Consider the following 23,784-nt stretch of genomic DNA (forward strand, 5'->3'; position numbering starts at 1 on the left):
ATGGCCTGGCTAAATTGCCCACCACAGTCTGGTCATTCTGGCTCTCTAATCATGCCTCACTCCACACCAGCTTAGTAATACTGTGACATTCGTTGAGAACAAAATGAGGTAACAATGGTCAACGGGAACCCAAATCACCAACCCACTGAGGGCTCGGCTCAACATCACACAGTAAATTAAAGTCAAAAATTGAAATCACAGGCAGAACCAACTTGCGTGAATTTCACCAGTAGTGTGTTTGACCTCCACATGCATGTACTCCAGACAATGAGACGGCGGATGGTGTCCTGGAGGATCTCCTTCCAGACCTCGATTACGGCATCAGTGAGCTCCTGGACAGTCTGTGGTGCTACTTGGGGGCTCAGATGCACCAACACATAACGTCCCAGATTTTCTCAGTTGGATTCAGGTCTGGGACACCTGCGGGCCAGTCAATGGCATCAATGCGTACATCATCTGGGAACGGCCTAAACACTCTGGCCACATGAGGCTGGGTCTTGTCCTGCACCAGGGGGAACCACTGCACCAGCATAAGGTCTGACAATGGCTTTCATCAGCAGTCAGGGTACCATTGCGTGGTATGTGGAGGTTTGTGAGACCCTCCAAAGATATGCATCCCCAGACAGTCACTGATGTTGCAGGCTGCATAACATTCACCATGGTGTCTCCAGACTCTTTCATGTCTGTCACATGTGCCCAGTGTGAACCTGCTGATCATCTGTGAAGAGAATGGGGTGCCAATTATGGTTTTCTCTGGCGAATGCCAATCGAGCTACACGGTGATGGGTCGTAAGCACAGGTCTCACTAGAGGACGTCAGGCCCTCATGCCACCTTCATGGAGTCTGTTTGTGACAGTCTGGTCAGAAACATGCACACCAGTAGCCAGCCGGAGGTCATTTTTTGTACGACTCTGTCTGTGCTCCTCCTCTTCCTCCTCACACAAAGGAGCAGAAATAAGTCCTGCTGATGGGTTGATGCCCTTCTACAGTCCTGTCCAGCTCTCCTTGTGTATCGGCCCATCTCCTAGTATTTCCTCCATACTCTTGGGACTGTGCTGGGAGACACAGCAAACTTTCTTGTGAAGACATCCTGGTGGACCTGGACTAACCTGTGCAACCTGAGTGGGCTTCAGGTACCGTCTCATGCTACCAGTAGTGACAAGGACAATAGCAAAATGCAAAACTAGAGAAGAATCAGTCAGGAAGGATAAGGAGAAAGCAGGAGAAACTGTCTGTGGCCACCACCTGCAAAACCTTTCTCTTTTTGGGGAGCTTTCTTACCAGCATCATAGGCCCCTGGGCAAAATAGTGCATTAGAGCCCCTGTTTGATAGCAAAACAGAAACATACATAGGGATCAGAAACATCACGGGCCCCCAGGCAGTGCCCATTGTGCCCATACGTTAAGATGGCCCTGCCTTGCTGTTTCTCTTTCTTTCTTTCTTTCTTTCTTTCTTTCTTTCTTTCTTTCTTTCTTATGATTTCAACTTCATTTACCCTTTCTTTCTTTCTTTCTTTCTTTCTTTCTTTCTTTCTTTCTTTCTTTCTTTCTTTCTTTCTTTCTTTCTTCTCACTTTACTCATCCCTTCTTTCTTTCTTTCTTTCTTTCTTTCTTTCTTTCTTTCTTTCTTTCTTTCTTTTTCATGATTTCTAGTTTCTTTCTTTCTTTCTTTCTTTCTTTCTTTCTTTCTTTCTTTACCCATCCCTTCATTCTTTCTATCTTTTTCATGATTTCTAGTCCCTTCACTCATCCCTTCTTTCTTTCTTTCTTTCTTTCTTTCTTTCTTTCTTTCTTTCTTTCTTTCTTTCTTTCTTTCTTTCTCTTTCCCCTTAAGTCATCCCTTCTTTCTTTCTTTCTTTCTTTCTTTCTTTCTTTCTTTCTTTCTTTCTTTCTTTCTTTCTTTACTCATCCCTTCATTCTTTCTTTCTTTTTCATGATTTCTAGTCCCTTCACTCATTCTTTCTTTCTTTCTTTCTTTCTTTCTTTCTTTCTTTCTTTCTTTCTTTCTTTCTTTCTTTCTTTCTTTCTTTCTTATGATTTCAACTTCCTTTATTCTTTCTTTCCTCTTACTTTACTCATTCTTTCTTTCTTTCTTTCTTTCTTTCTTTCTTTCTTTCTTTCTTTCTTTCTTTCTTTCTTTCTCCTTTACTCATCCCTTCTTTCTTTCTTTCTTTTTCATTATTTCTAGTCTCTTTCTTTCTTTCTTTCTTTACTCATCCCTTCCTTCCTTCTTTCTTTCTTTTTCATGATTTCTAGTTCCTTTACTCATCCCTTCTTTCTTTCTTTCTTTCTTTCTTTCTTTCTTTCTTTCTTTCTTTCTTTCTTTCTTTCTTTCTTTCTTTCTTTCTTTCCAGATTGTATCACCAGATTCTATATTTGTAAACCTCTCACTGTCATTAGTAAACATTAGCCAGGTCTTCAGCCCAGTATCCATGTCCTGCTCCTCTTTCACCAAAACAGACAGGTTATTAAATATAAGTAAGGCATAAATAAATCTTTTTCTGCCTTTCAAACCAGGCACTTTTTTTTCTTATTAGTAATATTTTTTTTTCTCCTGACATCTGTAAGCTTTTATTGTAACTGCTAATGTAATAAAATAATTTAGTTGCCAGGAAAATATTACGGCCTGTTCTTAATAAGGACAGCCTGAAAGCATGATAATATGAAAGTGTCTTCGGTATGAAATAGCACTGCGAGGTCCTGAGCCAAAAGCGAGTTAACTGTTGAGATCGACAGAGATACGCACGGCTCAGTTAAGCTGGAATCGAGAGGGAGCCCGGTCACACCTGGCACTGCTTTCCCTTGGTATGAAGTACATAGTTTGAGTTTCTTTAAGGCATTTTTTATGTTTGTGACCCACTGAATGCTCCAGCTTGGTGATTGTGCCACAGGCACACAGACATCACAGACGACGAGAAGTAGAAGAAACAGGAGCTTTAAAAGAGAAATATCAAGCAAGTGCCCTGCCAACCAGTACCCCCAAGGGGACATTCAGTGATAACATTGTCACCTGTTTGTAACGTAGCACTTCTCCCACTACTTAAGTCCAATATAGAAAATGAACAGCATAATAATAGTAAGAGTTAGCTGAAGTACCCGTCATTGCCCAGGTAAATTTGTAGAATGGGTTAAGGATAGAGAGCAATGGTGTCTGTGTTTTTTAAATAATAAAATAACATTAAAATTAATTATAAAGAACTGATGGGGGGGGGGGGGTATTATAATATTAGTATAAAGACTTTTTTTTAGTTCTTAATAGACTTAAGGCACTCAATGAATGATTGGAATTTAACTAAGACAGCATAAGAATGTTCAAAATGGCATTTGTGTATATGAAATTTATCCAGTGGGATTATAAAATGTCCAATGTAACCAAGGGTCTTTAAATTGGAATTAAAGTAAATGAAAGCACTTTTGCATCGTATAAAAATACAGAGACCATGCAAATATTAGGCACATCACACAAAAATGTCATGTCACTTTCTAACCCACTTAATCCATATCCAGGGTCATAGGGGGAAAGCATAAGGTGTAAACCCTGGACAGGGTGCCACACGCACACAAACCAAAGCTGGCTTAGCATCAGTGGACAGTGAGAAGAAACCCACACAGACACGGGGAAAACGTGCAAACTCCACACAGGGAGACCCCCACACACGAACCCACACAGACACAGGGAGGACCCCAGATGTGAACTCATACAGACACAGGGATGACCCCAGATTTGCACCCACACAGACACAGGGAGGATCCCAGATGTCAACCCACACAGACACAGGAAGGACCCCAGATTTGAACCCACACAAACACAGAGAGGACCCCAGATGTGAACTCATACAGACAAAGGGAGGACCCCAGATGTGAACTCATACAGTCACAGGGAGGACTCCATATGCAAACCCACACAGACACAGAGAGGACCCCAGATGTGAACGCACACAGACACAGGGAGGACCTCAGATGCAAACCCACACAGACACAGAGAGGACCCCAGATGTGAACTCATACAGACACAGGGAGGACCCCAGATGTGAGCCCACACAGACACAGGGAGAATCCCAGATGTGAACCCACACAGACACAGGGAGGACCCCAGATTTGAACCCACACAGACACAGAGAGGACCCCAGATGTGAGCCCACACAGACACAGAGAGGACCCCAGATGTGAACTCATACAGACAAAGGGTGGACCCCATATGTGAACCCATACAGACAAAGGGAGGACCCCAGATGTGAGCTCACACAGACACAGGGAGGACCCCAGATGCAAAGCCTGATCTCCTTACTACGAGGCAGCACCGCTACCACTGCACCACCACGCCACTCAGAAAAATTGAAAAAAATAAATACAACAGTAGCATAATCACATTAGATTAGCTAAACCAGAGCTGCAAAAAGAGCATTTACTTTCAAAATCAACAAATTATTCCACATTATGTTTAAAGGGCAGTATATATTGTACAATACCTTTCAGTGCACTTCCTGAACCTGATTTGAAATGTGAAATGTAGCATTCTGGCCTCAAGGCAGAGAATACCTGCTATGTGGAAAGTCCAAATGTTCTTTGCTATCAAGTTGCTTTCCGGTTGTGCTGGTTCAGAAGACTGATGCAAATTAATTATTTGATAATAAGTTGTCTTACCCATTAGACTGTCATGATTATCGTATATACTCATGTATAAGTTGGGTCTTGAAACCCGAAAAATCAATCATAAAATCAGACTCCGACTTATATGCCCATTAAAAAATACGGAACTTAATTTTTTTTTTCACATCTTCTTGCCTCCTCCAATCTGTCATCAGTTTCTCAGACGCATCGAATTTTGTTGCAGCAGCCCAGTTACCAATTTCTTTCGCCACTTCAATGACTTTTAATTTAAAACCAGCTTCATATTTTCTTCTGATTGAACACTCCATCGTAGATAAGAGATGCTCTTACAATAAAGGTATATGAGGGTGTGAGATACAAAAACACAAATCAGTGCCAATGTCGCTTTAGAATAGTTTGGGTATTACCATGTGGTAGGCACAATACTGGACATAAGAAAAAAAAGCTGTGGTGACTGTCTCCGGTACAGTAGCGTGTTAGGGCCATGGAGAAGAAAAAAAAAATACAGACACAGTGAAGAAAAAAAAGTGTATGTAGAGAATAAAGTCGAAGAGAGAAAGAGAAGAAGTCAGTTTAAGAAGCATGTACTGAGTAACATGGGTCAGGAAACACTTAACACAAAGTATTTTAATGTGCTACATTACTTATGACGGGGTTTGAGAAAATCTAATAAATGAAACATTGATTTTAAAATGACATTTACGATGTTCTACTCTAATGACAAAATAAACTACGAGAAGAAGGTCAACACGTTGACTTTAATCTCGACATAAACATCAAAATTAAAGTGGAAATTGTGAGAATAAAATCGACTTTAATCTCGACATAAACATCAAGATTAAAGTGGAAATGCTGGGGATTAAATCGACTTTAATCTCGACATAAACATTGAGATTAAAGTGTAAATGCTGAGAATAAAATCGACTTTAATCTCGACATAAACATCAAGATTAAAGCGGAAATGGCGAGAATAAAATCGACTTTAATCTCGACATAAACATTAAGGTTAAAGCGGAAATGGCGAGAATAAAATCGACTTTAATCTCGACATAAACATCAAGATTAAAGCGGAAATGCTGGGAATTAAATCGACTTTAATCTCGACATAAACATCAAGGTTAAAGCGGAAATGGTGAGAATAAAATCGACTTTAATCTCGACATAAACATCGAGTTTAAAGTGGAAATGGCAAGAATAAAATCGACTTTAATCTCGACATAAACATCGAGTTTAAAGTGGAAATGCTGAGAATAAAATCGACTTTAATCTCGACATAAACATCAAGATTAAAATGGAAATGCTGGGAATTAAATCGACTTTAATCTCGACATAAACATCAAGGTTAAAGCGGAAATGGTGAGAATAAAATCGACTTTAATCTCGACATAAACATCAAGATTAAAGTTGAAATGGCGAGAATAAAATCGACTTTAATCTCGACATAAACATCGAGTTTAAAGTGGAAATGGCAAGAATAAAATCGACTTTAATCTCAACATAAACATCAAGATTAAAATGGAAATGCTGGGAATTAAATCGACTTTAATCTCGACATAAACATCAAGATTAAAGTTGAAATGGTGAGAATAAAATCGACTTTAATCTCGACATAAACATTGAGTTTAAAGTGAAAATAGCGAGAATAAAATCGACTTTAATCTCGACATAAACATCGAGTTTAAAGTGGAAATGGCGAGAATAAAATTGACTTTAATCACGACATAAACATCAAGATTAAAGTGGAAATGGCGAGAATAATATCAACTTTTATCTCGACATAAACATCAAGATTAAAGCGGAAATGCTGGGAATAAAATCGACATTAATCTCAACATAAACATCAAGATTAAAGTGGAAATGCTGGGAATAAAATCGACTTTAATTTCGACATAAACATCAAGATTAAAATTGAAATGGCGAGAATAAAATCAACTTTAATCTCGACATAAACATCAAGATTAAAGTGGAAATGGCGAGAATAAAATCGACTTTAATCTCAACATAAACATCAAGATTAAAGTGGAAATGCTGGGAATGAAATCGACTTTAATCTCGACATAAACATCAAGATTAAAGTTGAAATGGCGAGAATAAAATCGACTTTAATCTCGACATAAACATCAAAATTAAAGCGGAAATGGCGAGAATAAAATCGACTTTAATCTCGACATAAACATCGAGTTTAAAGTGGAAATGCCGAGAATAAAATCGACTTTAATCTCGACATAAACATATGTCGAGTTTAATTTGTCATTAAAGTCGAACGTCGTAAACGTCATTTCAAAATCAATGTTTAATTTTCCAGATTTTCTCAAACCCCCTCCTGAGTAATGTAACACATTAAATGCTTTGTGTGAAGTGTTCCCTGACCCCTGTTACTTCTTAAACTGACTTCCTCTCTTCCTCTCCTCGACTTTATTCTCGACATACACTTTTTTTTTCCTTCACTGTGGCCCTAATACGCTTCCATACTCAGGTAGGCGTTAGCATATCGTAATCTCTTGGACCAATAGCATGAGTTTTCCACATTCGACTTATACGACCGACATTATAAAATGCCAGAAATTATACAGTAAAATCAAGCCCCGATTTATCTGCGTGAGAACTTAAACGCGAGTATATATGGTAAGTGTCCCCTTCATTTTCTTGAGCAGTGTAACATGGCAGTACCCACATGCTCCAGTTGGCCCTTCCAGATAAGGTGCATGGAAACAACAATCAACTGAAACCCCAGACAGGGAATTCTGTAAGGTCTAAAGCCAATTAGCTGAACCAGTGAGGAATTAGGGGCGTTGTATATAAAAGCGGTGAGCGCTTACGAGATCAATTATTTTGTGGTTAATATCTGTAATCAATTTCGACCACTTTGCACAGATTTGTTTCCGTGTTGGCTTTAAACAGTCTTCTTCTGTTGATTCGTGTCAAAAAAGCCACATTAAATCCACTGACATTCGTCGCCGTATAGACGTGAGACGTTCGGAGACTTTCTATAGGTGCCGTTTTGTCCTTTAGATAGATAGATAGATAGATAGATACTTTATTAATCCCAATGGGAAATTCACAACCCTAACGAGAACGCAGACCCCAGCACTCTGCCTGCACTTCATTCTCTATGTGTCATCCTGACAATTTCATTGTAGCCTCCTTAAATTTTTTCCCTCTCTCCATTCCGCATAGCCCCGCCCTCATTTCTAAACAGCTGATAATTTAATGCAAATGTGGAGTATGCTTGCTGAATGCCAGACCTGGATGTTTGGGCAGGGAGGAGAAGCGTTTAATGTCGCTCGGATACCAGGCTGCTATGAATGTTGTTTCAGCTGTAATTTGGCACCAGCAGCCTTGTTTCTGCATTGACCTCTTAAACAATAAAAAAACGAAAGGTTCGGAAAAATTCAATGAGCACTTTTAATAATTTAGTAATATATCAGAAAGCAGCGCTTGGGGTACTAAATGAGTTGTGACACCAGTCGGATCCTCTACATGATAAGCAGCTTCTGCAGCTGTCTGTGTGCTACGAGGCACAGATTTTAAAGCCTCTGGCAGACGGCCAATCTGGGACAGCGTAATGAGTGCCACGCTCAGTTCAGTGTGTCAGGGCATCAGCAGCACTTGGTTCTTCACCCACTGTGCTCATCTCAAAGAGTGCCACTTTTTTTTTTCTAAACTCAATTAAGACAGCCGGCTGATTTAACAGAGCATCCTAATGGCGATGCTGGCAGCACAAAAGCTTTGCAGTAAACAAGATTGGGCAGCATGGCACAGAATAGGTCTGAGCTTTATGTCTGCATTGGCCTTTAGATTATATGGTGACTTTAATTGTGTGGATGTCCTTCGAGACTAAATGAACTATTCATTATCACAGATTGGATGACTTCTCCACAACAAATGGGAATTTGTCTCCATTCAGTTTTTGAAGGAGTATTTGTGACGTTGGGTGAGAAGACCTGGCTTGTGATTCATCCCAAAGGTGTTCAGTAGGGTTGACGTCAGGGCTCTTTGTGCTTCTTCCATGTTTTTATCTACCTGGCTTTGTTCACGGGGTCACAGTCATGCTGTTGGTAGCATACAACTATCTAAAATGTCTTTGCATTAGCAGGACCCTTCAGTGGAACTAAGGAGCCAAGCCCAAACCCTGCCATGATCTCTCTTCCACCAAACATAACTGTAGGCACTATACGGTCCTAGAAGGTGGCATTCTCCTGGCACCCTCCAAGCCCAGATTGGTCCATCATCCTGCCAGACAGTAAAGTGTGATTCATCACTCCATGTTTCCACTGCTCCAGAATCCAATGGCAGCATATGCTTTAATCCACTCCAGCTGATGCTTAGCTTTGTGTCTAGTGATCTTCGGCTTGCTTGGCCATGGAAACCCATTTCACGAAGCTCCTGATGCACAAGGCTCGTGCTGATGTTGCTTCCAGGACTAGTTTGAATCTCTGCTGTGAATCGTGCACCAGAGGATTGGCCATTTTTATGCACTCCAACCCCTGGTGGTACCCCTGAGAACAAGGTTCTCATTCATTTGACTTGTGAATGAACCATTACCCGAGAATGAGGCAGATTGAGAACAATGTCCATGATTCTTATTTATTTGATTCACAATCAGATCACCACCTGAGAACGAGGTGCATGATTGTCATACATTTGATTTGTGAGCGAATCATTACCCGAGAACAAAGCACATGATTCTAATTCATTTGATTTGTGAATTAATCATTACCCGAGAATGATGCACATTGAGAATGACATGGACAATTCTTATTTATTTAATTCACAATCAATTCACCACCTGAGAATGAGATGCATGATTTTCGTACATTTGATTTGCGAGCAAACCTGAGAACAAGCAATATGGTTCTCATGTATTTGATTTGTGAATGAATCATTACCTGAGAACAAGCCACACGGTTCTCGTTTATTTGATTTGTGAACGAAGCATTGCCTGAGAAGAAGGTGTGCGATTCGTGTGAATCTGATTTGTGAATGAATCAATATACCCAAGAACAAGGTGCATGATTCTCATATATTTGTTTTGTAAACAAATCATTACCCGGGAATGAGGCACACAATTCTAGTTCATTTGATCTTTGAATGAATCATTACCCGAGAATGAGGCACATCGAGAATGATGTCTACAATTCTTATTTATTTGATTCACAATGAAATCACTACCTGACAACGAGGTGCACAATTTTTGTACATTTGATCTGCAAGCAAACCTGAGAACAAGCCACGTGGTTCTCGTGTATTTGATTTGTGAAAAAATCATTACCCAAGAAGAAGGTGTGCAATTCGTGTTAGTTTGATTTGTGAATGAATCAATATACCCAAGAACAAGGTGCATGATTCTCATATATTTGTTTTGTGAACAAATCAATACCCGAGAATGAGGCACACAATTCTAGTTCATTTGATCTTTGAATGAATCATTACCCGAGAATGAGGCACATCGAGAACGATGTCTACGATTCTTATTTATTTGATTCACAATGAAATCACCACCTGACAACGAGGTGCACGATTTTTGTACATTTGATCTGCGAGCAAACCTGAGAACAAGTCACGTGGTTCTCGTGTATTTGATTTGTGAATGAATCAATATACCCAAGAACAAGGTGCATGATTCCCATTTATTTGTTTTGTGAACAAATTGTTACCCGAGAATGAGGCACATTGAGAACAATATGCACGATTCTTATTTATTTGATTCATAATCAAATCATGACCTGAGAACGAGGTGCACGATTGTCGTACATTTGATTCTAGTTCATTTGATTTCTAGTTCATTTGATGAGGATTTGATGAGTCATTACCTGAGAATGAGGTACACTAATGATTTTCTGATGTTTTGTCTTATTATTAGGATGCGTTTTTAATTGTGTTTTTGTGCCGACTGCTTTCAAAAAGGCAACGCCATACGATAGGAATTATAAGCATGTTTAATTTATTGATGAATCAAATGAAATCCAGAGAATCAATTCAATTAAACAGGCAGATAGAATTATTAAAGTGAATCAAAATACTCACCACTTCCCTCCAAGGGACCCAGCCCTCGTTCCTGCCAATTCACTCTCTTCATGGCATCTGCACGTTCTCCCTGGATCCTAAGCAGGATTTGTTAACTGGGGACTGGTCAGACTGAGTGTGTGCCCCTTGATGGACTGGCACCTTTGCCCAGGTTTAGTTTCTTCTTTCTTTCCACTCACTCTCACTGGGGTGGGCTCAGGCTGCCTGTGGACTTGAATTGATATTGAATTAAGAGGCCTCACTAGACGGCATCGGTAATGAATTTTGCTCTCTCTACACCCCTGCATAGCACTGAATGGCTTTGGAAAATGAACGCATGGATAATTAATATTGAACGAGCTTTAAAGTCCCAGCAAATTGGCAACAGTAAAGCCATTTTTTTTTTCTATTTCTTTTTTTTCATTTTTCAGAGTGACTAACTCATTGCCCAGAACAACCGCTGGCAAAGTATAAGATCATTATTTAGCAAATGAACCTCTATAAACGACTTAATAGTGGATTAGGAAATTGATTGTCTTTTGTTAACAGAGATCCAGCGCAAGCCCAGCAAATCCTCTGTTGATTTTAATCAGTTTCATTAGGCAAAAAAAAAAAAGTAAAGTGTGTTTACTTAAATATTTGGGGCAAGTAGTCTTAAAAATAATCAACAGACACTAGATAACCCTGTGATGCCTCAGAGCCCGCAGTCATGGGCATTACCCTCTTTTCCAGGGCATCAATAGCCATGAATCAAGAATGGCCCAGGGTGAGTGAGCAGCCAAGCGGAGAATAGAGACTTTCAAATCAAAAGAATGGCAGTTTACATTTAGAACATAAGTGCAAAAATGTGCAAGCAGTATTTCAAATAAATCCAATAATATTCTGCTCTAAAACTAATCGCAGTCCTTGGGGTGCAAATAAATAAAATAGAAAAAAAAAAAAATCAATAAAGGTAAAATCCCCAAATAAAAACCTTTCCATGCTCTTTCTCTTCACTCTCTCTTGGTCCTCGAGAGGACAATGGGGGTCACAGCGAATCCTGGTCCACCACACAGACCCAAGATGCCACCGCCTCCCATGGTTCCTTGTATTCTTCCCGATGATGCCACCTCCATGCCCCTTGCCAGCTCCTGTGGTCTCTCCCAGAGCAGCATAGCAGACGAGATTACGGCCACAACCTCATCGACTCAGTCCTTGGTCCTGCTCCGCCTCGGTTGTCGGCAGGGCAGATGCGTTGTAACAGGTGTCTGGTCACACTTATAGGTAATCTAACTTAGACACCATTAAAATATCCGACTACACCACCCAGTTTTATTAAGAGACTGGGAACTCCTGAAATTTACCAATAATAGCACACAAGTTTCTTTAAATTGGGCGGAGAGTAAACACACAATGAAAGACACAACAGTAAAAAAACAACAGTAAGTTCTATTGTACAAGACAATATAAGGTACATTAAAAAGATAAACGAACATAACAGAACCTAAACATATCAGGAATTAATTTCCTTTTTTTAAAAGGAAAATACACAGTCCACATTCTAAAAGTCCGTAAAAACAAGAATTGGAGGATACAACCTTTAGTGGTGCAGAGTCCAAGTTGCTCACTGTGTTACCCCAACACTTAATCGTTCAACTGTCCATGGATACACTCTGTTCCCCGGACACTCGTTCCCCTACAGAAGTTGTGTCAAATTGTTGAATCCCTGTCAGCGTCTCTTCGTTGTTCCTTTTTCTTCCACTCTGGGCTCCTTGTGTTGCTGGGACCTAGGCACGCCTCATTTCTCGTCTGTCAGCTTCGCTTGGTCTTCTCATGCGGCTTCCCTCTTTCTCTGGACCCATAACTGGTGTCTCCTTGTGGAGCTGTCTCTTCCTCCCTGGAAGTGTTGCTGTCCTTGTGCCTCACGTCGTGCCAGCCAGGTACCTTTGTCTGCCTGCGAGCCCCTTTGCTCTGTCCGTGTGCCTTGGCAGAGTTTTCTGTGGACTGTCCCTCCTGCCTTCTGCTGCCCAGGAGTTTATATTTACTTCAGTCCCTGCTGTTGTCAGTCCAGGACAAACAGTTTAATCAATGGCACATCTAATTTGCCTGGGTTTAACAATTACTGAAAACACAAGTTAACAAAATGTATGGTTACCAAACATTAATAAGTACAGATATGCTGATTAGAAACCAATATTTCCAAGCCAGGTAAATACAGACATCCTCCAAGGCCAGACTTCAAAGCAGTGACTCCCTTGCAGGACAGCAAATACCATTAATAAGTACAGACAGCCTTTTAACTTCTCACCCCCAAGTCCCAACAGTGGGTGCCTAATGGAACCACCCAGTGCACAAAAAAATGTAAAAGTGTCCCCCTCTGACAGCTCTCCTTCCCATCCTTCTCAAACAAAACTTTCTTTTACTGCTTTTACTGCTGTCTCAGTTGGACATCTGAGGATCACCTTCTGGACTCAGTTAAGATGCGCAACACCACTCCGGCACTGGCACTAACAGCTCTGTCTCTTTATTTTCTTCCACGGTACTGAGAAGAAACCCCAATGAAGCAAACTGAGCTCCTCCCGTGTTGTCCTGACAAGTCAGTAACATATAAAACCAGAGGTCCCCAGGAGATGGCATCTCATTTTGGACTCAATCTGCCACATGACGGAACTCCCTGAACCCAACCTGCTCTCCGGAGATCCTCGAAATTGAAAGCTGAATTGGGTTAGTGAGGCAATTCCAATGCCTTTCTTCTTGTTACGCCTTTCTTCTTAGGAACTTCTCTACTCGTTCAGACCTTAACACAACAAAGACCACCCTCTTCCCTGTGCCAACTAATTTCCTTTCATTCTACTCGACCTCAGCCGGCGTCCCGCTGCTAAACGGTAATCATCCATTAGCATGTTTTCACATGCGTGCCTCACATTGGCAGAAAGTAAGACAACGGGTTGTGCTAAAGCCATTAAATTCGTTAATAGATTTAACAATGAACCTCCCCTAGACTTGTTTTACCCCAAACCCATTAACTAACATTTTCAAGCTTAGCTAGTCCAATTTAGGACCACAGGGGAGCAGAAGCACTGGGAAAATGAAATGGAAGGCGATGATCTCGACTTTTTTCCTGGGTTGTGTGTTTATTTTGAGTTCTTCCAATAAACGTTAAACCTTTGTTATTGCCATTCAGTGGTACGCACGTTGCTACGTGACAGTTAGTTTTCTTGTAAAAAGGTGAAAATGAGAATCCTGAGGGTGCTGCACAAGGAATTTTGACAAATTTGATTGCGGCATCAGAAAATTCAACTACACCAGCAACAAGTCAGCTGACCGAAATTTCTGACTTGACAGAAATTCTTCTTAACGTACGACAACACAATTGTAAGATCACAGTCTCTCTCATACTGCACTTGAACTTGAAATTTGGGTCAACTCAACTGCAAATCAGACTTAGAAATCGTGTCAAAGTCACGCTGGATTCTGCACTAAGACCGTTCTAACTATCGGGTGGGAGAGTCACGGCGTGGAGATGTCTTGCTGCATCTGGACTGGGTTAGCTCATCATCTCGAATGAATCCTGAATTGTGCTGTTGATGAGGGGATGATGGCAGGCTGTGCCTACATGAACTGAAGATGACACGTCACAAAATCATGGAAAACATTTACAGCCAAGCCACCACAAAATAGAAAAAAAGAAAGAAGAAATGTGCCGTCCATCTAAACTCAACTGAGATACTGAGGCAGGATGTGAAATGAGTAATTCATGCAAGAAAACCACAAATATTAGTGAGACGAAGTGGTGGGCCACAATTACCTCACCGGGCTATAAGAGACAAGCCAACTACAATGGGGGGCTTCTGGTTACTGTTACTGCAGGTAATGGCAACCGAGCCAGGGGGCACTTGCTTGATCACATTTGGAGCTGATGTTGGTTACATAAATTTATGCTGTAAATTAATGAATGAAAAGTAAAAATGTTTATTTGATGATGTGTCATTGCCATTTAAAATCAGGCTTTGACTGTAGAATTATGATAGCATTCTTTATAAAAAATATCAAATAAGAACAAAAAAGAAGGCAGACAGGCCAAATACCTTTAAGTCTGCGAGCACGAAACAAAGTCTTAGCCGTGGACTCGAAGCTCACCCATTCACATGTTAGCACTCCTTCTTCAAATGAATGGCGCGGCTAGAATGACAAACACATTGCTGGGGGTAAAGCGTAACACTCCGAACAATGACAGACATAAACGAGCGTGCACAATGATTCATTGTATGGGCTTTGTCTGCAACGCTTCTGGCTGCTAGCATCCCAGGAATGAGTCACAGGGAGCAGCGCTTCATCATTTACACTTAATTCATGAAAGATACGATCAGCTGTTGCAGAAGATAATGCGATTGTTTATGCATGTGGGAAATACGCTGGTGCTGAGAACTGCAAAAGCAAATCAAGACGCAAACAAATAATCTGACTGCTAAGATGGAGCTGGAGACTCGGAGTTGTGGATGGCGCCTCCTTGGGTATGGGCTGGGGAGACTTTCTGTTCACTTTGATTGATAAAGGCACTATATAATAGATAGATAGATAGATTAACAAGAAAGGTATTATACAGGATAGATAGATAGATAGATAGATAGATAGATAGATAGATAGATAGATAGATAGATAGATAGATAGCATAGTAGGCAAGATTAAAAACTTCATTTTATTATAGATAGGGATGAAAGACACTACATGATTAGATACAACAACAACAACAACATTTATTTATATAGCTTATTTTCATACAAAAAAGTAGCTCAAAGTGCTTTACATAATGAAGAAAAGAAAAATAAAAGACAAAGTAAGAAATTAAAATAAGACAACATTAGTTAACATAGAATAAGAGTAAGGTCCGATGGCTAGGGAGGACAGAAAAAAAAAAAACTCCAGACGGCTGGAGAAAAAAATAAAATCTGCAGGGGTTTCAGGCCACGAGACCGCCCAGTACCCTCTGGGCATTTCTACCTAACAGAAATGAAATAGTCCTCTTTGTGTTTAAGGTTCTCATGGAAGGACTTGATGATGACGGTCATGCAGACTTCTGGCTTTTAATCCATCAATGTTGGAACATCACGGTGCTTTGAGTAGATGTGTACCACAAAGAAACCGGAAAAAGAAACAGAAGAGAGAGTAGGGGTTAGTACAGATTTTAGAGCCACCATGAATAGTTATTACAATGAATTGGATATACAGAGTATCAGGATTAAATTAAAATGAAGTTATGAGAAGGCAATGTTAAAGTAATGAGTTATCAGCAGTTTTTTTAAAGTGCTCCACTGTATTAGCCTGGCGAATTCCTACTGGCAGGCTATTTCAGATTTTTGGTGCATAACAGCAGAAGGCCGCCTCACCACTTCTTTTAAGTTTTGATCTTGGAATTCTCAGGAGACACTCATTTGAGGATCTAAGGTTATGATTTGGAATATAATATGTCAGACATTCTGATATATAAGATGGGGCGAGATTATTTAAGGTTTTATAAACCATAAGCAGAATTTTAAAGTCAATCCTGAATGACAAAGGTAACCAGTGTAGTGACATCAAAACTGGAGAAATGTGCTCGGATTTTCTTTTCCTAGTTAGGATTCTAGCAACTGCATTCTGCACTCGTTGAAAAGTATTTATTTCTTTTTTGGGTAGTCCTGAGAGGATTGCGTTACAGTAATCTAGTTGACTGAAAACAAACACGTGAATTAATTTCTCAGCATCTTTCAATGATATAAGAGGTCTAACTTTTGCTATGTTCCTTAAGTGAAAAAATGCTGTCCTAGTGGTCTGATGAATACACGATTTAAAATTCAGATTACAGTAAACAGTTACCCCTAAGCTTTTTACCTCCGTCTTGACCTTTAATCCTAATGCATCCAGTTTATTTCTAATAGCCTCATTGTATCCATTATTGACAATCACTAAGATTTCAGTTTTCTCTTTATTTAGCTTTAGAAAATTACTATTCATCCATTCAGAAAATATGAGTAAGACATTGTGTTAGTGAATCAAGAGAATCGGGGTCATCAGGTGCTATTGATAAATACAGCTGTGTGTCATCAGCATAGCTGTGGTAGCTCACGTTGTGCCCTGAGATAATCTGACCTAAAAGATAGATAGATAGATAGATAGATAGATAGTAATTTTGGTATAGTTGGTAAGATAGATAGATAGATAGATAGATAGATAGATAGATAGATAGATAGATAGATAGATATGAAAGGCACTATATAACAGACAAACAGATTTTTTTTATTTGAAGTCCTGCTTCTCAGAATTCTGCTCTTGTTATGATTTTAGTTCCGCTAGCCAAATGGAACAAATCAGTCTGAGTAGTACAAGTAAATTGAGTTTCAAGTGGGGAAAAAGGTCAGCGAAAGGATGACTTTGTTAGCATGGGCTGCTGAAATGTTATTATGAAAAGTCAGCACACTATAGCATGAGACAAAAGAATGTTTGATAAAGCACACAGGAGAGACGCATACTTTCAGATTCTGCTAATGAAGAGCAGATGTTTACGTCTTCTACTTGCCTCTGGTACCGGATTCAGAAATTCCTAAACTGCCATCTAATTGATTTAAGTCGTAATATTAAGTGCATGCATTATGGACATTTAAAGCTTATCAAGTTTTTAAAAGGCCCCAATAGAATATACACATATTGTACACTTGTCCTGTTGCTGGACGCCAGTCTCTCAAGTCTTCGTGTTATTCCTACGCTTGATCTCCATTTTTCCACCCCCTTATTTTTCTATCACTCAATGAATTTTTGGACCTGCAGACTTCACTATAATGTTGTAAAGCAATGAGCAAACCGTAGACACCTGGAATAAGTTACCAAGTAGTTTGTTACACAGTACGACTTTAAGGACCTTCAATTCTTGACTTCATGTTATTTTTGGGGGATTTAAGTGGATCGGACTGGTGGGGTCTTTGTTGGTCTGAATGGCCCTCTTCTAATGTTCTAATAAAGGGTGGTCTGCTACACTTCACCAACCTAATTTGGACAGGGATAAGATCAATTTCTGTTGGATCCACCAGTAGGGTATTTCGATGACCTCGCAAGTCTAGGCAAAGGGGTCAAGAGGCTCAATATGTGCGTATGCAGCTTTCCAGGCAAACATCAGGATCTAATAAAAACGCTTTGACAGGGGAACGGGATTATATTTTGGGCAACACTGACCTATCCATATGCAATATTTTGGACAAAATAGGAAATGAGGACACCCTTGATTGAGTAGGGAAACGCAGCCAAACCAGCTAAATGACGACTCGCATGCATAATAATTCATATCACCCAGCCTTTATTAGATTCTGCGTTGACGTGATGTGACGTGATAAATGTTTTACACCTCAAAAATACCGAATATTACATAGAGATTGTATTTGCGTTCTCATTTAAGAGGGCCAATTCTGCGTATTTGCACTGTTGACCTTTTTTGTTTTATCGTTCAGCTTTTATCGGCTACCAGCTGTCACTTCGTAGGGAAATGGACAACAGGTCAGCAGCATGTCAGCCAAGCTTCACTCCGTCATGCCAGTTGAGCTGGAAGCCTTTAACCGATCAGTGAGGCGCTACCTTCACTTTTTGAATGGTGCGGGTGCACATACATGAAATACATTACAAGTTTTTGCCAACCTAACAGGGCAAGATACACCAGTGTCCAGTTCTCGTGTGTGAACGCTAGGTGGCACTGTTGCCCCTTTAAACCCAACAGACAGACACTCAGGACACCAGGTAAAAGCACCAGGAAGTATTTGAGTTCTTTTTTTCTTCTGGTACTGTGCCCCTAAGCACCATAGCCCCAAATAAACAGGCAATTAGCACAATAATAATCACTATTTCTCTTCTCATTGCTTACTATCTCCCGACTCTGGCACGCTTGCTGGGTTCACAGCAGTCCTTTATATATGGTCTGACCTGGAAGTGTTTCTGTCCTTCTGTCCACGTGACATGCCAGGGTCAGATGGAGAACTTGACTTTTCTTCAGCCCAGAAGTACTTCTGGGCTTTTTGTCCCCGTAACTTGGTAGTACTTCCAGGCTATGAGTGAGACATGACTCCCCAGGTTCTCTTGCAGTGTCCCCTGGTGGCACCCACGGTACCCAGAAAGACTGTGTGGTATTAAAGTACATGTCACATGGTGTCCTGTGGGAATCCGGGGCACCGCTACACTGCAGGGAAGCTGTCATCTAACGTCTTGGGGGAAATAGTGTCCCAAAGACCCCATCCATCCATTCTGTGGGCATCCCGGCCAGGTTGACCTGCCAGCCGTCTGTTACACCTCATGTAATCAGAGCCATTCACTGCACTCATATTGCTATAAGGGCACCTAGTGAATACGGGGATGCTTTTGTTAACCGTGAGCAGTGATGTTCCATCTGTGATGCCAAGATGAGACTGACAAACGTCATGGCTTCATTATTTTGTGGCAAATTAGCATTGGCAGACATGATGGTGCTGTGCGCGGTGACTGGTTTGTTTGGTAAGGGACCTGACTGAGCCCTCAGTGTTTTGTATGGCCTGTACTATTCATTGTAACAGCAATCAGGAGATTACAAGTGCCAGGTGATAATGGCTACCCGCTCAGATGCTGCTGCCTTACACCTTTCTGACCTCCAGAGCACAGAAGAGAGGCGCTATAGTGTCATGCATGCCCTTGGTGCTCTCAGTTACAGAATACAGCAGGACGGAGAGGCTGCTCTGTTGGCCCATGGAAGTCTGCATTAGCATCATGATTGCATATGTATGAGACTGATTAGCATAGTCCATATATGGTTGTTCCAACTGGGCGGAGTTCGAGGCACGATTCACGTATGCACATTTAGAATATGATTGTGATTTTGAAATTAACTGCGTAGAACTTTGCATATGCCAGGTTTTATGAATCAATTTTTATTTCCATATGCAGCTTTCTGTTTTTGGTGTAAGCAGATTTTCATGTTTTTTTACGTTTTATAAATGTATGACCAGTTTTCGTGTGCATCAAACACGTGATGAACTGGTATCCTGCCCAAGGTTGGTTCCTGCCTTGACTCTGTCTCTCTCCCATCTCATCCTGCTAAATGAGGTCCTTAATGGGTGTCCGTCCTATGACACCTCCGTCGGTACCCGCTGGGATGCTTGGATCCCAATTCCTTTTTTTTTAATAGAATCCATACCCTGATGATGACGAAGTCCATTTTGATTTGGGAAGCATTAGTAGCGTTAGTGAGCAGCAGACAATCCAGGATTTGCAGCCCTACTCCTTCATCCTGCCACCATCCCTCATTACGTCCACAGGATGAGCCTTGGAGCACACTGGCCGCGGAGCGAGTCACCGAAAGCCCATGTCACACACGTGTGAGTCAGAGGCAACCGATAGGCTCAAAAGATGGTAGCGTCATGCTGAACCAGGGGGTGGCAGTGTGTACTAACCCTTTCTCTCTTTCTCCTGCAGACCACCTGAGAGAAATCCCACCTGAGCCTATCAACATCATTACTGGTTCTGGGCCCAATAACATGACTTCTCGTTCCGGCCTCGATGACATCACTTCTGGTTCCGGCCCCAATGACATCACTTCCAGTTCCGATGACATCACTTCTGGTTCTGTGCCCTGATGACATCACTTCCTGTTCTGGGCCCAATAACATAATTTCTGGTTCCAGCCCTGATCTAGATAGATAGATAGATAGATAGATAGATAGATGACATCACTTCCGGTTACGGGCCTTGCAATCCTAGTTAGGATTCTAGCAGCTGCATTCTGCACTCGTTGAAAATGATTTATGTCTTTTTTGGGTAGTCCTGAGAGGAGTGCGTTACAGTAATCTAGTTGACTGAAAACAAAAGCGTGAACTAATTTCTCAGCATCTTTCAATGATATAAGAGGTCTAACTTTTGCTATGTTTCTTAAGTGAAAAAATGCTGTCCTAGTGGTCTGATAAATATGCGATTTAAAATTCAGATTACAGTCAACAGTTACCCCTAAGCTTTTTACCTCCATCTTGACTTTTAATCCTTATGCATCCAGTTTATTTCTAATAGCCTCATTGTATCCATTATTGACAATCACTAAAATTTTAGTTTCTCCTTATTTAGCTTTAGAAAATTACTATTCATCCATTCAGAAAATATGAGTAAGACATTGTTTTAGTGGATCAAGAGAATCGGGGTCATCAGGTGCTATTGATAAATACAGCTGTGTGTCATCAGCATGGCTGTGGTAGCTCACGTTGTGCCCTGAGATAATCTGACCTGATAGATAGATAGATAGATAGATAGATAGATGACATCACTTCCGGTTACGGGCCCCGATGACATCACTTCTGGTCCTGGGCCCAAAAACATCAATTCTGTTTTCCATCCCCAATGGCATCACTTCCAGTTCTGATTACATCACTTCTGGTTCTGGGCCTGATGACATCACTTCCTGTTCTGGGCCCAATAACATAATTTCTGGTTCCAGCCCTGATTTCATCATTTCCGTCACCTTGCATGGACTCCTTCTCGTCTTTCTCGCAATTTTCCTCCAGAGCTTTCACCGTCCTTTCGATCCTCGTATTTCTTTTTCTCTTCTACTTTTAAGTGTAGACTGATGGGCCAAAACAGCAAACATCTACAACACAGTGGAAGTGTGTGGACAGCGAAGGGGCCTGAGTACGCACCGATTCCGCCGTATTTATTCCATCAACTGATTTCCCATATTGATAAAGCAAAGCCTCCTTTTATTTCAAGCACTAGACGAGTACATGTCATAATGTGATATTTATGTTGTGTTAAAGGGGAGCAAACATCCAGATCCCCCCCAATAACGGAGGGAATGCATTCGAGTAAAATCTCGTTAAGACAAAATTGGCCGTGTAATAAGGTTATGCTATCGTTTAGCGTGGGGCTAATGTGCTCCTGGGATATTAGGCACATTTTTCCTGTCAAAGATGGAAACCCAGCAGTGCTTTGTCGTTTCCCCGAAACTCAATTTTTCTGTTAATTAGCAGCAGACATTTCTAAGCCTTGAAAAGTGCGGCTCCCGATACCATCTGAGGCGGGTATTTATCTGTTCAAGTTACGCTCACTACTTTTTTTTTTTTGGTAAGACCATGTTAAACTTTTCAGTTGAACTCTTTTGGTTGAATTTTTGGCCTATGTGGCCGTGTGCAGGAATGACAGGAAGGACAAAGTTGGAAAGCTGGGACACCATTCGGGTTCATCCATCCATTATCCAGCCAGCTATATCCTAACACAGGGGCACGGGGGTCTGCTGGAACCAATCCCAGCCAGCACAGGGCACAAGGCGGGAACAAATCCCGGGCAGGGTGCCAGCCCACTGCAGGGCACAAACACACAGACACACACACCAAGCACCCACTCGGGACAATTTCGGATCGCCAATTCCCCTAACCTGCATGTCTTTGGACTGTGGGAGGAAACACATGCAGACACGGGGAGAACATGCAAACTCCACGCAGGGAGGACCCGGGAAGTGAACCCATGTCTCCAGCACTAACACTACGCCACCATACTATCCACCAACCGGCTCGTCCCGTTTAATTACAATATGTTCAACATCTAACAGGTGAAAAGCGAAGCAGCCACTCTGGCACAAAACCCCCTCAACGTAAGGTAAGGATCTTTTCTTGGGAGCTTACCCCTCACAGGAGAGAATGATGGCTCCTTCTGGGTGGCCCGGGTACGTACACTGGAAGGGGAGGGGCTAAGTGCCCTCACTGGGCGGCTTCTCTGAGCTTCAGGCAGAGATGGAGAAGACAGCGCCCCCTCTCGCCCTGGCGGGTTATCACACACCCGTGAAGAGGTACACCAACGTGCATGGGTGACACCGTGTAATATTTTTATTTATTTTATTTGAGTGACATCCTCACAACGGCATTTAATCTGCCATTCTTTATGTTGTTTACGTTATGTGCAGCAGGAGACGTTAACATGGCGAGAGTGGATGTGAGACCCCCCGGCAAAGGAGCATAAAGCAGGACAGTACCTTCACTGGCCAGCCGAGAAGAAACTCACCCAGACCAGTTTACCAACCATTACCACCAGGAGGCTTTAGATTGGCTAACCCAAAACTGGGGAAAACTGGTTTTAACACTCAATATAATAATAATAATAATAATAATAATAATAATAATAATAATAACATCAGCAACATAGAGTCCATATGCCGTGTACTGGAAGGAATATCTTGAACGTCACAATATGGTCAGTATGTACCTACACCCTGCACTATGCCAACAGCTGGGCGTTCTAACAACGGAACAAGTAGCACAACTATACACCAGACGTGGACGTTGACACCGGAGACTGTGCCATCATGTGTGAGAAGGCAATTCCCATCACCGCTAATAGGCTGGACATCACATTCCATGGCAAGAAAAGCTTCATCGATGTGATGATCCCAGATGACAACAACATCCTGAGCAAGGAGGCAGAGAAGATCGTCAAATATAAAGACCGGGAGATCGAAATGAGACGCATGTGGAACTCCAGGACAAGATTGGCTCCAGTAGTCGTACGCACACTGGGAAGCTTCAAGACTGGGTTCAAAGAGCAGCCCGTGTAGAGTCAGTGTGAAAAGAAATCCAGAAGATCGCACTCCTTGACACGGCCCACATCCTTTGACGAGTCCTGAGCTGAACTACTAGCTGAATTCAATCCTGAGAGGTCTCTGGCAAATGCACCCGTGTACCGCTGAGAGGAGGGTATAATGATAATAACAATAAAAATAATAATAATAATAACTATGTTTATTCAGCACATTTCACATTAAAATACATGTCAGAAACAAATAAACATACACTCAATGCCACTGTGACAACTCTACGGGGGCGAGCCAGACACCTAATCTGACACAGACAGACACAGGAGGCACACTTATAAAAACACAAATGTTTTTTATTTTTCTTCACCTCGTGGGAAACGCATTCCTCGTTTCCCACAGGCACAACACAGTCCAAAGCACCAAACACAATACTTTACTTTTCTTTTCTTTTCTTCTCCCCTCCACTCCTCCTCGGCAAGCTTCACCCACTGTCCACCCGACTCTAATGTCCGCTGACCCCTTGGACGAGTGGCAGCTGCGGATTGCAACGGAAAAGATCATCAGGGACTGCTGCATCCTGCTGATCACGGAGACGTGGCTTAATCCACTCATACCGGACACGGCGATCGAGA

This window comes from Erpetoichthys calabaricus, chromosome 17 (assembly GCF_900747795.2).
Source record: "Erpetoichthys calabaricus chromosome 17, fErpCal1.3, whole genome shotgun sequence".
In the NCBI taxonomy this organism is placed as follows: domain Eukaryota; kingdom Metazoa; phylum Chordata; class Cladistia; order Polypteriformes; family Polypteridae; genus Erpetoichthys; species Erpetoichthys calabaricus.